Below are 19,129 nucleotides of genomic sequence, written 5' to 3' on the forward strand. Positions count from 1 at the left end.
TCTTCTAAAATGCAGTTGGTCAAGCATTAATGGTGAGTGATGTTTGTTATCGTGAAATGTTAACTACCTTTTTGTACCAAAAGTGCAAAATATGGATCTCAACAGCGTGTAGTTTCAACAGGAACCACATACTGTTGAACAGGAAGACATGGATTTGGGGTTTTTTAATGTCACAAGTTTATGTGAACAAACCAACAACGATTGAAGCCTTAAAACATGAAATTCAACACTATGTATCTGCAATACGGCAAAATTGATGTTTAAGTCCGTCGTTCTTCTTGGAACACCTTTTATAAGTGTAAGAATTTATCAACTTACGAACCTGCCTATTGGCCGACTGATCCAAACAAACGGCCCGACCTCATCGCTTGGCGTTTCTGGTACATATTTTTCTTTATCCTTCATCACGTACTGTTGTTTTTTTTCTGGAATTAATGCCTGCTATTTTACCGTGATATCCTGTCTCGAGCTATCATCAGATCACTCACTCATATTCGAATACCCTACAGCAGTAAAATTATAGAACCAACTGGGCAAAACACCGAAACTACATAAGCAATAACTTAAATTGCAACACACATCTGAAAGCAATCAATGAAATCGAAGATGCCATAGAAACCTCTAACATCCTATTACATGAAGGTGCCAATTTCGCCACTCCTAAACCACAAACAAACGATTTTCACATAAATCTTGCTCAGCATATTAATTGTAAAATAAACCACAAAAGAAACCTTTGAGAAGAATGGCAAATCACCAGATTACCTCAAGTTAAATCCAAACTGAACAGAGCCAGTAAAGAACCAAAAGAAATTTGGTGCGCAGAGGAAACAAAAATATCCAAAATTACCTCAAACTACTCACTATGGAAAGTTTTAAAAAATCAAGCAGCCTATGAGGTTTATACAACCCATTAAAAAAACAGATGATAAGTGGGCAAGAATAGATTCATAAAAAGCCGATTCCTTAGCTAAATTCTCAAGTTCAGTTTTTAAACCTATCTCCCCTTTTAATGTCAGCCGAGGAGGAAGCGAAAGGTCTGAATGGGGAACTTGCACCGTCAGAAAACACCAACATCGAGACAGCAACAGCGGTAGAGTTAACGTTTGATACTAAAAGACTGAAAAACAAAAAAGCTCCTGGTTATGATGAGATTGGAGGTAAGATGCTTAAAGAACTTCTACCCAAAGCAATAAGGTTTGTTTATATGTATATATACATATATATAATCTTTATTTCCTTTAGAAAAAGGCTATCGACCCAATAGGTCTTTCTGCGCTTGTGTAGTACATATGTGTCTTAGCCTAGCTTACTCTAAAATTAAATCCTATTCCTAACACTCGTATAAACTAATCAGTGATAAAAAAATTAAAAAATTATTGGCTTACAAAACAAACAGGTCTTAGTCGTTAGTTCAGTTGCGTTTGTAGATGTTCTAGTAAAGTATTTGTTAAGGTACGAAAACGGGAGTGTTTTGTCTGTCCTGTTATCTTGTTACGCAAAGGGGATTCAGTAGGGTCCAGTTGTGGGGGTTGCTTGTCCATTTTGTTTGTAAGTGTATTAGTCTTTTCGAAAATTTTCTCATATTTGTGCGTTCATATAGTAGTTGGTTGGAAGGGTTGTGCAGTGGGTTTTGGGGGTCTTATTCGTGTTATTAGTCTTAGTGCAATTTGTTCTGTTGCTTGTACGTATCGTTTTGTCCTTTCTGTTCCGTTGGCCATGAGTATATGTCCGTAGTCCAAGAGGGGTCTGCAGATCGCTTTGTATATTTTTGTCGCTGTATTTGTACTAATTCCTTTGTTTTTGTATGTTAGTGATCGAAAGTGTTTTATTCTTTTTATCGTTTCTGTTCTGATGTTTCGTGTGTGTTTAGTGAATTTGAGTTTGTGGTCGATTGTGAGCCCAAGGTACCTAACGTCGTTTTTCGGATGTGTCGTTTGGTCGTCTGCATTTATTGCAGGGGAGTCAGCGTTGAGTGTTTGTTACTCTTTTAGTTAACTCTTGCCTTTGATTGACCTATTGAATGGAAAGTCGCTCAAGCCATAATGATACCTAAACCAGGAAAGGATGCTAGACGGGTAACGTCGTAAAGACCCAATAGTATTCTGCCTGTAATGTTAAAACTGTTAAAACTATATGAAAAAGTTATTCAAGAGACCAAATAAAATAGTAGATTCCAAGCACCTTATTCCAGATCACCAACTTGGGTGCAGGCCACAACACTCGACGCTATCAGAGATTCTTTTGAATGGAGAGAATAATTTGAGGCAGTCTTCCTTGACCTTGCACTGGCCTTTGACAAAGTGTGGCACGAAGGCCTGATATTTAAATTTAACATAACTGTTTCCAAAAAAGCTGGCTAGTGTGCTGAATTCGTAATTATTTCCTCAAGGAAGCGTACTGGGGCCCACCCTGTACTTATTGTTAACAGCAGATTTACCAACAGCGAAAAGTGCAAAAAATGGAACATTTGCAAACGATGAGGTGTTCACTCACACATCTCATACTCACTTAAATACAGCAATAGCAATGTTACAGAAGCACTTTCTAAAGCTGGAAACCTGGTTCAAGCACAATCGAATCATCATAAATACAGCCAAGTCAGCCCATGTAACTTTTGCACTCTGAAGGTACACCAGGTCCCAATTTATTTAATTAATAAGGTTATACCGCATAAAGGCGAAATCAAATATATGGGAGTTCATTTGGCCTGTCGGTTAACATGAAAGCCACATATTTGGGCACAAGGGAAACAACTTAAAAATTAGTCAAATGTACTGGCTAATCAATATGGACTCGGCACTGTCTCTTGAGAGCAAGCTCTTAATCTAGAAATGCATACTGAAAACGATCTGGAGTTATGATATAGTTTTCAATCCAAAACACTAAGAAACATAGTCGCAGCACCATGGTTCGAACCCAATGAAATCATCAGAACAGACCTTCCAATTACTTTAGTGAAAAAGAAGAACAATTTAAAAATTTAAGAAACAGATTATCGAATCATCCAAATAAATTAGCAAAAGAGTTACTTAATATTACATATCTGGTGTCCGGTTTTGGGAAACCCAGAAGCTTGTTCAACTTGTAAATTTTCATTTACTATTGTTCACACAATTTAAATGTTTTGCAAACGCTTTAACATGCTTGTAAGAGTACTTTACTAATGAGTGAACACTCACATGTTATTTTTTATGTGGAAATGTTTACTTATTGTCTTCATGGCAGATTGTAAGCAAATAAAAGGCGTTATTAAAAAATATTTCAATAAGTGTAAATTAATCGGCATAAATGTTAATAGCCGAACAAAAATTGAAGTTGATTATATTTCAGCTTAGCGTTGCGTGAATTATATTGACATGACTGTATGCTCTTCTACCTAAGCCTGGAAAAACCTTCTAAATATAATTAGTATATTCACCTACAAGCCCTCGAATCCCAGTGGATTTATCGGAAAATTTCCAAAATGTTTTCCCTATATTTCTAGAGGGCCGTTCGTACGTGATTCGAGTTTCCGGTCCTGTCTCGAGCAGTTCGCTGTGCCTTTCCGCCTCAACCCTTTAATGAACATCGGTTTATACTGTTCCGTCTTTCGGCTTTAATTTCATTGCCCATTTCTGCTGCCAGAAATTAATACTGAGTTATATTTTCCACTGTTCGCCGCAAAAAAATTAAGAGATTGGCTTAGGGGAATAAAGAGGAATTGGGCGAAAGTGAAAAGGGAATATGAAAAATGAAGGTGAATAAACTGATAATTGTCAATTAGAAAGTGTCTAACGATGCATGGATTGTACATCGATATCAAGAACTATTAAAAACTATTATGACGACTTGAAGTATGAGTTGGATAGAAAATACATTCATGTATAAATGTATAATTCTTTTAATGCTGTACAAGCGATCTGAAATGAAATCTAGATAGCAGCGTTAAGAATCAACGATGTAAACCTGCACCTGGTCCAGTCAAGGGTATATTTATTTCTTTGATGAATAAACGATACATTTGTCAGATCGAAGTTCCGGAAAGTAGTGAAAGTAGCAAAATATTCTGGTTCTGAGGTTCCCAGTGAACACAATTCACTAACTGATAAAATAAAACTAGAGATCTGAAATATTTCCTACGAATAATTAACTAAACTTTTAATAACGAAGTTTTTAAAATAACTGATAAGAAATAGAGCATCTAACGCTGCATGTGCCGCTTGCAGACAATACCTACTCACTATTTATAATAATATTTGAAAGAAAACTGCAAAATTGAACAAATGATATATTTTCAACTATAGTCAAAAATTTTATTTATTTGTTTATTCATTATTTTTTATGGTGCACGCATTGTCCCAATAATTTCAAAATGCTACATTCGAAGCAAAGATTCTCTATGGCACAACTACCCACTTTTGTGTTCCGTATCTTGATGAACAAGTCCAGACGGCCATACGAATAATTTCAATGTGACGCAAAATTGATAGTAAACTATTTTTCTTAGTTCTTTGTCGATTTGCTAGACGCAAAATCCGGTACAATGTAGAAGATAAAACCGAAACAAAGAATGTATTTCGGGCGATCTTTTATGGCATTTAACTTGCAAATGTTATGGTTTTATTCAGTGTGTGACTAAAGTGGGTGTCATCACCTCTGAATATTTTTATTGCCCAGCGTTAGTTTACAGCTCAGGGAGGCCGTTAGCTGCTTGTTTTTATTGCCAGAAATACGCTTTTAGTCTCACGAGTTATTTATTTGGCACACATTGCTTTGGCTCGTTCGCTAAAAAGATACTTTGATGCGAATATAATGCGGTGATTTTATATTCAATTTAAGGGGAGTTTAGACGATATATTTTATGGGGAATTTGATAAATGGTTTTAAAATAGGAATCTCGCGAGACGCCTTGTTTAGCCGAGTTGAAACAAGATTTACTCGTAATATATGTGAAATTCGTTTAGGCTGCTTCTTCTATAAGAAAAACGGAAATTAAATAAATTATTCGAATTTTCCAAAACATTGTCTCAATTTCAGGTAAAAATAATGCGCTTTTGCAATAAATATTAAATCAGAGCGAACTGTTTCTGGAAATTATAGCTAATCGACTAATTATCGATCACTGGTATTCCATAAACGAGATTATATTGAGAATTATTTAATACCAAGAAATATAGATATAGTATTCTTAACAATATCTACTATAAAGCTTAATCTTCATATATACTAACGGTTCTGGAAATCAAACAAAAAACGATCTTCTTAAAAGTTATTTATGTTGTTTAAAAATATTTGTCAATGCCGTGGGCAATAACCAATCACCAGTTCATCTTACTTCACTATTAATAATTGTTATCATTTAATTACTTCTTTGTCGATGTTCCTATTTAACACTCTGTGTTGCGAATATTTTTCTCGAGCTAGTTCTTTTGAACTTTTGCTTTTTCATCTATGCAGTTATTGCTAAGTTTGCTCTTCTTGAATTTCTGTATTCTGCAGGGGCAGGCCCTTTTGGCGTTTGGAGAAGGCGGTAGGAGGTGGGGAAGATTTTCTAAGTTCAGATCCTTAATATGAATCTTGAATTAAAATGAAAAAATAAATCTTGAAAATATCCTTGAATGCAGATAATGTCTAACATTGTTAAGTGGCAAGGAAACACTTGCCACTTAACAATGTTTTTTTTTGCAAAAACTATGCAACAGGATTTTACAAAGAGCACAAAATTGTGAATAAATGATTAGTGCATCAACCTAAAAAAATGAGTTGATTTCATCCTCCAACTAAAAAGTTCTGACAGTTTTTGTACCACGACACTCAAGAATTCACCACTTGTCCAAAACGGCTAAACTCGATTGTTTCATCAAAATATGAGTCTTACGTAAGAACAAATTCACAGCGAGTTTCACTAAAATACATCGTACTTTGCTCCCGATACTAAAAAAAAAAAAAATTTTGAGGAACTTTGACCATCAATAACAGAGGAGCGAGACATTTTTTGTTAATAAAAGTTAGGTCAGACCGTTTTCTTTTGGTCCAAAGAATATTGCAGTGCCCTTTTGATCATGAGCTTACGGGACACCCTGTATAATAGAATACACATTACTCTAGTACTGTATCCTTTGCGGAATCCAGCTTGCTAGGGGGTTGGTAGTTGTCAAATTTAATATTTTTTTGCTTATAAGGATGTCCCCTTTTGTGTATAATAGGACAACAACGGATTCTTTCCAAATTGTGGGCACATTGGATTTGGAGAGACATTTATTTAGCAATATTTTTATTGATTGTAGTGTGGCGTTCTAGTTTTATCATCTCTGTAGTGATTTCTTCTGCACCGGGGGACAGTCCGCTCTTGAGTTGGAATAGGGCGTATTCTATTTCGAACGTGGTGATATCTGGAATTTCTTCTGGCCCGACGTTCATTATGATGTTATTATAACGTCTGTGTTGTGGTTGTGCATTGTTGGAGGAATTGAGTCTTCCGTAAAACAATAGAGTTTTCGCCTCTGCAGAGGTGCTTAGTAATTTTTCTGTTGCTGATTTGTTATCGATTGAGAGACACACTAAAACTTAAAAACAGCTTATTTTTTTAGAGGCCAAAGAAAACTTCGATTTTTACAATCGGGGTTTTTCAAGAAAGTTACAATATAAACTTGTTTTTTTTAAATGGAACTTTGTGTACCTGAAATAATATGATACACTTGTTTTTTAACGGTACTTTAGCTTTTAACGTTACTTTTAAATTGTTGTTCAAAATTCCTATGGAAACTTTGGAAAATGTAAAATGGTGTGTATTTACATAGAAATCGGGTGAAACAAACAACAACAGCTCACCATAAAAGATACCTAAAAAGATGCAAACCCCAAAATACTTTTTTCGGAAGTTAGGAATAATTTTAGAGAACAAACTAATTATATTTCAGAAAACACAACTATCATCGATACCTGATTTCTGCAAATAAATTATTTTATTTTAGAGACTACAAGAGAAGAAAACTTTTGTGGATGTATTAGGCAAAATGCGAGGAAAGTTCACATTTTGGTAAATAGCTTAATTCTTACTCTTGTAGAATTTTTATTAAAGCTAATGTACCTTTTAAAACGATTCGACTTTTTGCCATTCGACTTTTTGCCAAAATTATTATTTCCATGCTAATGTCACAAATTTGTATTTCGTAATCACATAGCTTACTTGAATTGTAAGGTGAGTCAAGTTAGTTAAAAAAACACCAATTTTATTCAGTTGTTTCAAGAACGCCTCAAAAACGGCTTATGAATTATATATAGTCGAACTCGAATACTTTCAGCGATAAAGAGAGTATTCAACTAAAACACACAAGTTTATCTTGCCACGTGTATTAAACAGGCTATATAATTGTGTCTCCATTTGACTCATCATTTACAAATTATTATTTATTAAAAACGTATCTACATTTCCCAAATATTTTCAGTACTAAAGGAGTCAAAAAATAAAGTTAAAATTATCAGGTCATCAGATTTACGATGGATCTCATGAACAAATGTGTGTGTGATAAATGACAGAGCGCTATTTTTTCCTCAGAAATCGAGCCAATAAAACCTATAGCAGTTCTTGGTTATTGCTCCTATGTCTCCAGAAATAACCGAGAAATACGGTCAAATTTTCCCACTCTGCATCACGTTTTCATCCGCTATATAATACAAAGTGTGGTACCTACAAGTAATAAACGTGTTTGTCGTTGAAATCATGATTTGAAATATTTTGACGGTTTTCTTTTATCAGTTGAAGAAAGTAGATAATAATCATGTTATTGAAAGCTGTTTAAATTATATTTTCATTTAGTAAAAAACAGTTAATTAGAACTCTTAGAACTTTCATAACAGAAACCGTTTCTGACATCTTGGCATCAGAATTTGTTGAACGGAATCAAAGTTCTGTTATATAGAGCAAACAATGTGCATTTTTGCGTAGAGAAATGTTTCAAGACATCGATGAACATCTATTAAGGAAATTTTAAGTTTTGTATAACATAAGACACAAATAATAGTGTGAAATCTGACTTCAAACTAGACTGATTTTAGTGTTCTAAATAGACATGTTGCTGCAAAAACCAGCTTTCGGAATTGAAAACTTTAAACGGTTCGACTATTCAATTGGCGTACTTGATAATATCCTATTAATTTTCATGCGTGTGCAAAAACTTTAATATTTATTGAAATATTTTGCTTCAGTCCAAAACTTATTCAAATCAATTTAAAAATATAAACGTACCTACTATATGAGGAGTTTTTAGCCGTTAGGGTCAAACAGCAGAGTAAAGTAGTAAATCGCTAGAGAGTGCTCTGCACACTCTTAATGGAGTCAGATTAGCGTATACGAATGTGTTTTGCATGTAAGTAGGAAATGATGTTTGGTTTAACGGCTAAACGGGGTTTGCTGTGTTTTTGTCGAAGAACATTACGCGTTTTTGCCGTTCCAACCTGGCAGATTGGGAAGTTGTCAGGATAAGACCGTATTTATCACACTTGACGAGCCGAATAAATAATTCTGGGCTAATGAGCTTAAGTTAATAGAGATGGTTCTAAAAAGGGGCTCTCACTCGGCTTCCTAAGCTATTTTCAGAATTCTTGACTGACACGCAGTACAATTTTCAAACACAACCATCCTTCATCTTCATCTGAAGTGAAGGAAAAAGCTTTCTCAGATTTCGACAATACTTACTTCTTATCGTGTTTCTGTTTTACCTCAGGTCGATCTGTTTGACTAATCAGATCAATTTTTCTTTTCCAATATTATGATTTGACTTCTCGGCTTTTTCAACCATTTTTGTGTTAATTTGTTTTTATATGCAGTTACGGTTAATCGCGGTTTCATCTCTGTTGCGATAAGACTGATAAACTGTTTGTTAAATAACTAGAATTAGAAAACAAATTTATTGGGTTTAGCAGGAAAACGATGTGCTCCTGTTGACAGCGGGAGAAAAGGAGTGATTAGGTGGTTTCCATGAAGAGCAACCTGGAACCAAATTTGAAATATCGCCTTAATCATAGTATTTTACAGGACTTCTGCTAATCGCAACTGACTTCAACAGTTTAGCAAAAAACGTTCTACTGATGAGGGACATTGCTTTGCACATCAGTGGTCGCAGCGGCTGTTAGCAGGAGAGCTCGTATAAAAATGTTGGTCGAAAAGGCTAATTTTCCAGGTTTCCATCAGTTTACAGTTTTTCTTCTGGCGGCCTTTTCCAAAGCACTACCGTAGAATTTTGAAAGGACGACATAATTGTGAATGTAGCTAGAGTACTTATTCTGTTGCGAAAGACTTTGTTATTTAATTGTAGAATTGTCAATAAGTAAAATTTAGCCAGGCAAATTTCTTACTGCGCTTTGTATTTACGGTAAAGTAATAGAAGAAACCTCAAGTTTAAGTCGTCTACTCCAAATTCTAAATATATGTCATGTCTAATATCCTATACTAGGGATGGGAGAAAAACATCGATGTTTCGCAAACATCGATGTAATTTGTTCCATGTTCGATATTGTTACCATCGATGTAATTCGTTCGATGTTATCCTGAAATAAAAACATCGGACATTTGATATTCGTACTTGATAGAAACATTTTCTGTGAACTCTTTGATAGGGCCAATGCAAACTATACCGTGGAATAGCGGCCCATTTCCAGATGCACCTGAAAAAAGCCTCTTTTTGCAGTCAGTTGGTCACAATGCTTAATAACAAAGATAAAATTGGATTTTCAACTGTTAATATATTCTAGACATATTCGAAAAAAAAAATTCAATATTTTTCTCGTATTTCTTTTTTTCTTTTTCTCGTATCTCGAGCCTCTATCACCCCTTAAAAAAAATGACGCCAACTTTGAATCACCCTGTATATTAATCACTGATCCAACTTGATGATTTAGTGTTTTGAGAAAGAGTTATCATTAGAAACCGAAAAACTTATTGCATTGAACGCCTGCTATATCATCGCCTCTAAATGAAAATTAATTTTATTTTGTTAACCGCCCTTTAATTGCCATTTTTATTTTTTAAATATTTATTTCATTTTCAATACCAACAATTTATAATTTTTAAATTAACATATGAGAAAATCAATCTCGCAGATATTTTCGACCCGGATAAAGCTAACCTTTTAGAACTTGATGATTTTCTTCTGCAGGATTAGTATTTAAACAGGGTTTGGCGGATAAGCAACGCATGGCTTCAGACCCCAAAAAATAGGAAACTTAAAAAAATGGATGTAATCTAATTCAGATATTTTTAATTGCGAAAAGACTAACATTCTACTTAATATCTAGCGTTCGCTATGTAATTAGTGATAAAATATTAGAAAAAGGGAAATGTGTACCACGCAAGGAAAATATATATTTGACAGCTGGCTTTATGTACCACAAGCAATCGAAGTTCGAAAATTATTTGAAAAGATAAAATATTATAAGAAATGAACAAATAATAATCTAAATACGTAGGTATTTCAGTAAATTTAAATTAAGTTCACTCTTACTTTTAGAAGATGAATGGGCGGTGATAGTAAAAATAATAGAAGTAACTAATCTTGCAAGATAAAACAGGCAATTAAAAATAATCGAAATTTTAAAGTAAACATTTGCATTTTTGGCCCTTTAAAAACCCAATAAAATAGCGTTAATGACTAGGAGAAAATTCTAAAACGAATTTACCCTTCGCAGAGTTTTCCTCCGGGCGGGTAGGGCGAAAGTATTTGGGGTTCTAGTTCGTTAGTCTTCGCGAGATCTGACAGTTCCTTATTGAAAAATTGGCTGGCATTCGGGTCGATCGAAAGTAATTAATTATTTTTGGCATTATCGAGCGCCCGCCACCGTCTGGTTTTCTTTTGCTAATTCATGAGCCGCAAACGAGTAATAAAACAGCGCGTTCTTACGCTCAGCGTGAATTGGAGACCTATTCCCCACCACATCTTCGTCGACTATCCTACGTGCATCAGTCTGAGTTAGACAGCTTATATATTTTTAATTTATTGGTATGTATACATGTTAGGTACCAAGTAGAGTAAGGTTCAAAACAATGGGAAATTCTATGTCAGAAATACAACTTTGCCTATTGCCTACGCAAGCCTTGCGTTACAAAGATGAGCATGATGATATCTTAAATATTTTGTATTAATATGTTGACTAATTTTGCTTCCTGATATCAACGACAGTAACAATTTGTCATGGTTCGTTTTCTTGGTAGTTTATTACATTATTTACCAGGATTGTAAACTGTTTCGAAGATATATTCAGATCTGTCCTATGGTCATCGAGACGGGATTACTGGTATCCAGATTACTTGAGGGAATGACAGACAGATATGGAGACTTGTTGGGGCACGTAAGTGGAATTCCAATTATTAGCCACCTGGTTACTCGCAAATCGGCTGGAAACATGAGAAGGCATGCCGCGAAAGTATAAATTCTTAACCAGGAATAATGAGGCAAATAGTAAGAAGAGTAGAACCATTATAACTTACTACGGAACAGAACAAACGATCAAATAAAACTAAAAAGGATACTGGGAACGCTCTTCAGTAAGAACGGAGCATGACCTCTACGGAAGTCTAAGAAAAATATCGAACATGCTAAGGAAAAAGAAGATAACATTCAGCAAGGAAGACACCACCAAGATACTTTGATAGGCCTTTGCCAGCCACTACTAGGGATGCACTTCAAAATTAGACAACCCCAAGACACGAATTCTAGGAGAATGAAGATATAACTGATCACGATTGAAACCAAAACATCAAGAAATGAAAGAACAGAAAACCAGCAGAAACCGATTATATCCGAAACGAACTAGTCAAATATAGTGGGACATGTATTGTACCGAGGATTTGGAACTTTTTCAGAAACTCTTAAGGTGTGATAAAATACCCAGTTATTGGAAACCGAGCATGACGATCCCAATAGATAAAAAGCAAAAATATTCTATATCAAACCATAAGGGAATAACGCTGTTCAATTCAATGGCTAAGCTTTGATCCAAAATACATACGCAAAAACTTTACAATACTTTACAAAAGCCAATAGATCGACAATAGACGCGATTTATGTCGATCTACAGCAGGGCATTCCACAAAGTAGGTCTGACGGATTTCTTATAGGCCCTAAAGAAGGCAACATAAACAAAGGATCTTCTACGTTTTTCCTTCTTCTATGTCAGCCCTCATTCATCCACTCCTGAACATAGACCTCTCCTAACGTTTTTGACGTTATCCAGTTTTGTGTAGTTTATATCTAGTATCGACCTGTCACTCTCTTGCTGTAGTCAAGCCCATCGTTTCTGAGGTGTTATTGAAACTTTGTTATACGTTCTATGCCGTCTGTGACCCGTCTACATCTTCTGATGTTCTCGTTACGAATCCTATCTCCACGGGAAATTCTTAACGTGGCTCTCTGTGTTGTTCCTCATCCGCTTACGCTTCTCTCTGTGAATTTTGCCGCTTCAAAGCCGTATAAAGCTACGAAACGGAAGTATGCATGATTTACATACTTTATTTTTTAAGTTAATGGCTATGGTTTTGTTTCTTAGGATTGATCTGGGTTTCCCAAATGCCTCCCAAATCAGACCAGTTATTCTATTTATTTTTGCGGTATGGTTTTCTTTGCACAATTTTATATTGGAACCCAGGTAGACATACATGTTGCCATTTTCCACAATTCGCTTTTCTGATAGATGATAGTATCTATTGTTTTATTGCTCATGATCTTGTTTTTGCTTAAGCTCATCCTTAACCCCACTTTTTTTGCTGCACTGTTAAGCTGTTCCAACATTCCTCCAAGCTCATTGACATCACTCGAAATTGAATTGTCTGCAAGGCGCAAGTAGTATTCCCTTTTTCTCCCACGAGTGTTCCTTAAGATGCTTTCCAATGCCAGGGTAAACAATATTGGAGATTGCGGGTTTCCTAACGGACTACTTGTTGTATTTTCATTTTATTGGTTTGTAGTTTTTCGTGACCTTAAACATGAAATGTGGCACTTTGATCCAAAAAATTATAAAACGAAATATACTGCAATATTTATAACAAAACACGAGACCCGAAAGTCTAACAAAATTAAACCAAATCTCTCCGACAAAGGGAGACCACGGCACCTTTGCCACGATCAATGCCATCCTGGACCGAATAATACAAAGGGTAGGACTGTTGATTATCGGGTAGAAAATGTACCAGAAAGCCGTTGGGGTACTCTGAAATATAAAAGACTGGTTGTTGATAACAGAGATCTAGAATTATCTACAAGGACTTCTGTCAAGCGCTCAAAACCCTAACACTTCTCGACTACTTGCAAGACCGGAAAAAAGTTGGTATGAGAGATGGACGTCAGGGTTACAAGAGGTTTAACTAGCAGTACACACAAGGACAACCATATCGTAGGAGGAGGCGAAAGAAGAAGAAATCGTTTGACAGCAGGCTGTTGCTGTATTCATCAAGACGTTTCATGTCGGGTTAATTTTTTTGCCAATCGTTTTTAGTTTCCTATATATTTTCAGAAGAAACTCATTTCGGGGGCATTCAGGCAGCATATCATCTGTGAGTGTTCTCGTTTGGCTGCTAAAGTTAGTGGAGCTCGAGTGTTTCTAAGTTCTTTTTTTAATTATTTTGAGCTAAATTCTTGTCACGAGAATTAGAGATTGTATATTTATCTGGCCTCCGTAAAATTTAGCGTGTTGTAAGCCGCTTGAAATTTTTAAATTACGATCATGTCATTCTCGTCCATATTTATTTTGCCAAACGTCTAAACAACTGAACCTGCCTGAAATCTTAAAGTATGAGCGTGATCCTTGTCAAGGAGTGAAGAAATTTGAAGTCAAATAACACAGTTTTGTTATAAAATATTAAAAATATTTAAGATAAGTGGGAATTTTAACTACCTAATTTTTAACAAATTTTAATTAATATTCAACCTACCTACTGAAATTGTCAAATACCCTCAACTTCATGGCGAACAGTAAGAATTCAAGCAGGCTTTCGCAAGATAAGCGAAGAAGTAGTTTGACGGATCTCCCTTCTCTTTACAGGCGCCTCTTGGTAGAAAGCTTAAAAGTTTTTTCCAAAAAGATTTGGCAGTTGTGACTGAGAAGCGCGTTGCTTCGAACATATTTTGAGCTTCTGTCGTAAAAGCGCTTTAAGATAGTCTGAGAGCATCGTTTTATTTGTACTGTGTATTGAATTAATTTTAATAGAAATAAGCTAATCAGCTGTGTCTTCTGGTTGTCTTGAATTTCAAATAATCAACGTCAAGATGTTAGCAATTTCAATAATTTGGTTGAAAGTAAAATTGAAAACAAAAATATCGAGATTGAAAGGAGAATTAGATTAGGATGGGCGGCTTTCGCAAAACGAAAAAACATACTCACCAACAAAGAATACCCCTGTATCTGAGGTCAAAACTTTACGACCAATGCGTATTGCCAGTAACTACATACGGTGATCAAACATGAACCTTCAGAGGGCAAATGGTGAAGAAGTTTTGAGTATCCCAAAGAAATATACCAAGAATAAAGAATAATAGGTGGAATGGAAGAATGTTGCAATTGAAGCCATGGACCGGCAGAAGAGCGAAAGGAAGACCTATTACACCTTGGTACGACGACATGAAAAAAAGGAACAGGACTTCCATGGATCAGAATTGGCGAGAATAGAACAAAATGGAAAGAACTAAGGGAGGCCTATGTCCAATTCTGGACGAATAACAGCTAGTAGAAGAAGATGAAGAAGGGTCTGAACCGTGCTGGGTCGTCAATGGAGAATTAGGATAATGCACTTTTAGCCACGGTTCTCGGCATCGTGGAACATTGTGTGTTTGTCAATGAGACTTTTTTAAACAATTTTTCAGTGATTGCCACGCAAGGTCTATTCCGCTCACATTTAAACTTTGAACGCTAAAAGCCAATTCTATATTAATACGCTATTATTCAGTAGATTGAAGCACTTCCAAAGAAATAAAAAAACACAAACAAGATATCCACTAGGTGTCATTTGCATTGCACCACTGACCTACAGAGGAAAACACTTGATTTAGATACTTTGATGTGTCACGTATTGTTAGTTGTAAATCGATATACTCATTAGTGGCTACTTTGAAGTTAAATTCTTTTAACACTATGAGGACACCTGAACAGCTTTTAATTTCATATATCGCTCGATCGACTTTGCCATTTAAAATTTTTGAAGTTCCTGCTTTGCCCAGGGAGTGACAGCAATCACAGCCAGCCTTATCTTCTTCAGGTACCTTGTCTGTCTTCCGACGGCGGCTGTCACCGTATTTACGACTTCTTGGAATTTGTCTCTATCGGAAGCTGTACAAAATAGGTCCCAAGCTGCAAACCCACACCATTGGATGATATTGCGTAGCCAGGACAGCTTTTTTCGCCCTTTCCACCTTTTACCCTCTACTTTTCCTTATATTCTGAGGCGGAACTGGTCTTCTAACTATATGTTCAAAGTATCTCACATTTCACCTCCTTTAAGTGATCAGCAGTGGTCGTTCCGTGTCTATTATTCTGAGGACATCTGCATTTGAAGTATGTGAAACCCACGGTATTTTTAGAATTTGCCGGTCGCACGACAGTTCAAATGCTTCCATCCTATTCCTCATTCTACCCTTTAGCGTCTATGTCTCGCAGCCATAAAGTAGGACAGACCACACATAACATCTCAAGACCCTCTTGCGAAGATACATTTACAGATCTTGACCACAAGTCGTGGTTAGATTACCATAAACATGGTTTCCATGTCGTAAAAGCCTTGCGTGATAACTCAATCCGTGTTGTTGTCTCTTCAGCAGAGTCCGCATTCGCATTAAGCCAGCTTTTTAAAATGGTTTTGGCACTCTATCTCCTCCCCATCTACCCAAATCCCTACTTTTATTCGGTAATTTTATGAAGAGGGGCCTTACCAATCGCGTAGTAGTCTTGCGCTAACCAAAGGAGCCAGCTTCTAACAGAAGGAAACCTGCCCCCTCCACACTAAGGTTGACGTGTCCAAACATTTTTGCATTACATCAACTGAGAGAAAAAGCGGTGTTTCGGTTTAGTTGGCGCATCCTATTTAGATACCAGAAGTTTTCATAATTTTAACGTTACAAGAAAATGCAGACGCCAATTTTAATATCAAGCTTTATTAGCTAAATATGGAAAAGGAGAGCAGGCAAAACTATGTACATTGCAATCAATTTATTTTCAATGTATTAGTATTTCAGCTTATTTAGTATAGGAAACGGGGAGAAACCTTCAAACAGAAAATATTACAAGAACATATACCATTTAGACGCGAATTCAATAAACCATGTTGAGTGTGAATAAGTCTGAGTTAAAACTTATCTCACTCTAAAATTCTGCTAACTTCCAAAATTTTGCTACAAGTAGGTAAGGTTTGAAAGTCATGTAACACAATCACATTAACGTTTCCATCCGGAGCGCTTTACGATGAATTCAGTAAAATAATAATATATAACTGCCCTAGCATGGCTTGTGGACTAGGGTGATTGAAGACCAAGTAAGTAGGATTTTAGTGTGAGTGACATTGTAGTATCATTCTTGAGTTCTAGCCTAAACGTTGAAATCCAGTAAAACCATATTCCTATCACGTCCTAAAATATTTAAACTAAAATATGCGCAAACCGTGCTGATAAATTTTGATTGATTCAAATAAAGAAAAAAAGTTAGCCGGTTTTCAAAAACAAAAAGTTGCATGTCCTTTTGTAGGGAATCCACCTCTTGGTATTACTACGAAACTCAAAGTCGATTGTTAAATATTTGAATAATTATAAATTTGCCCATTCTAAAGAGTTGGCTGTGTTAATGTTTAAAATGGGCTGGGCGTTTACTTTTTTTGAAATCCTATATTCTAATTCAGCACCTATTCTTCTAAGGAGTTTTTCTTGCGGTTTCTATAAAATCTCTATTTCACATTTCACAATGGTGCCATGAATCACTCAACGGATTCGCAGACAGGTGGCCTGCTAATTTAATTAATACAAAATGTTACTTCAATTGTCACAATGAATTTACTTAACGTGTTCAATTTAAATATCTAAGGCTGTATGATTTAGATCCTGTTGACTCCAACGTAATAAGAACATATTTTCTCAACTACTAAATGAAGATGTGCTTATTATTCTATGATGTTGAGTAAAATTTCTTGATTGATACTAATTGAGAAAGTGGAATTGAAAATTATGTGTTGAAAGCAAGGACTGAAGAACCATGATTATTTAATTCCTAAAAGTTGCCTACAAACACATAGAGAAGTAAAATATGGAGTAAAACAAATTATTCCAATTTGTGCTATATTCATTGCTTGTGATATCAAATTTGATTGAATCGAAGTACCGATTTTTTTTTAAACGCGACATGGCAAAGTTTGCTTTCAATAATGCTATAATGAACAGACAGTAAATCTGTCAGCAGTGAATTTAATAATTTTGGCTTAATACTATCTAAATTTTGTTTTTATTGAATGCATCAATATTGGATTTTAGGCTAAAATTTTTCGAGAATAGGGCTCCAATCTTAGATTGCAGTGTAGTGACGGGCTGCCAATGGTTGGCTTTCTCGTGATTAAGTCGCTCGTGCATGCATAACGACTTGGCTGGGGTGGGATTTTTATTGACGTGCAATTAAAAATTTTTAGGAAAATCGGAAACAAACCCGCAGGAAGTAATTTGCCCTGAACTCGTTTATTATGTGTTTTTGCCGTAAACTTTTGTGAATGTTTGAAGAGAAAATAAACTCAATTAAGTCACTATGGTATTCATCGAAAATATAGTTCAGATGTTAATTAGTTAAAAGGGATATTTAGGTTTATATCTGTTTCTGAACTGTTATTTGCTGTAATATAGTTTTTCATCATACACATGCCAATTTGAAACTCGCGCTTATGCAAGAACCGAAATATCATCTGCTTTTTAGGGAGTTGAAAAAATAATATCGGAATGTAATAAGTACTTGTGATAGCTCAGACCTAGTACGTTGATGAAACTCCAAAGAGATGCCGCTAAAGTATATCTGCTACACAATCATGCAATGTTAATGCTACCACGCAAGACAAATCAAATAATTTTCAAGATTAACTATATGAAACTATTAGCTGTTGAAAAAAAGTTTTCAAAGCGTTCAAAGGAATTTGGTCAAAGAATTGCGCAATGTGCTGATGACAATACAATAGTATGTCCGCTTTCCTGCAATAATAATTTTCATTCCTTGAATACAAATAATAGTTAATCATAATTAGTTTTACAAATCTGCTTATAAAAGTTTATGTGTCTATTTAGGCTTGTTCTACTTATCTTCCTTGCTCTTGCATCTAAACAACTATTTGCAACAACATACACTTTGTCAAAGAAAGAGCCACAAAACTTTAGGTGGACATGCAAATACATGATAAAAAATGGTATGTTGTTTCAAAATGTCTATGCTGCTTCATGGTCCGTAACCAGAAGATTGGTAGATTGATGTTGAGGGTTCACCTATTTTCAGGCATGCACTGACTCATAGATGTTACTATTCGAATCAAAGTGGAGCACATTTGTACATCACAGATAAATCTAAAAATATTACTGGAACATTAAGAATTTATTTTTGATTATAAATTTGGCTTCACTCCTTTAGTTGTACTGACGCAAAGAAATTATCTGTGTGAATCAATGATCACACTAATGGTCCATATCTGTATGGGGCGCACTCTATGGATTTAAATGTGGCGCTTTCACTTAGGTGCGCAGAATTCAAAGCCACAAAGTTAATTAAATTTTTTAAACCAATTTTCAATTGTGTCTGCAAATCAATGCCATACTTCAATTTCAATAGCATAACAATTACAGAAATTTTCCATGATTTATAAAAAAACTGCAAATAGCATAAGAATCACTCCCTAGAACATTTACTCAGTTTCAGTATTAATGTTTAGTTTTGATAAAAGTTTCATGTGAAAGCAAGAGCGTTGCGCAAAAATACGCAAAGGGGATAGTAATAATACGATTACGGTCAGGATGTAACTTGTCTTCTTGCCTAATGTCTTCTTCAACTATTTCTTCATATACAGGGTTGCTCATTAGTGCGTCAAAGTGCGATATCTCAGTAAATATGAAGTTTACAAGAAAATTCGTCCAACGAAAGTTTTTCACGTTTA

This window comes from Dendroctonus ponderosae, unplaced genomic scaffold (assembly GCF_020466585.1).
Source record: "Dendroctonus ponderosae isolate FM_Combo_2020 unplaced genomic scaffold, Dpon_F_20191213v2 Dpon_F_20191213_5, whole genome shotgun sequence".
NCBI classification, from domain to species: Eukaryota; Metazoa; Arthropoda; class Insecta; order Coleoptera; family Curculionidae; genus Dendroctonus; species Dendroctonus ponderosae.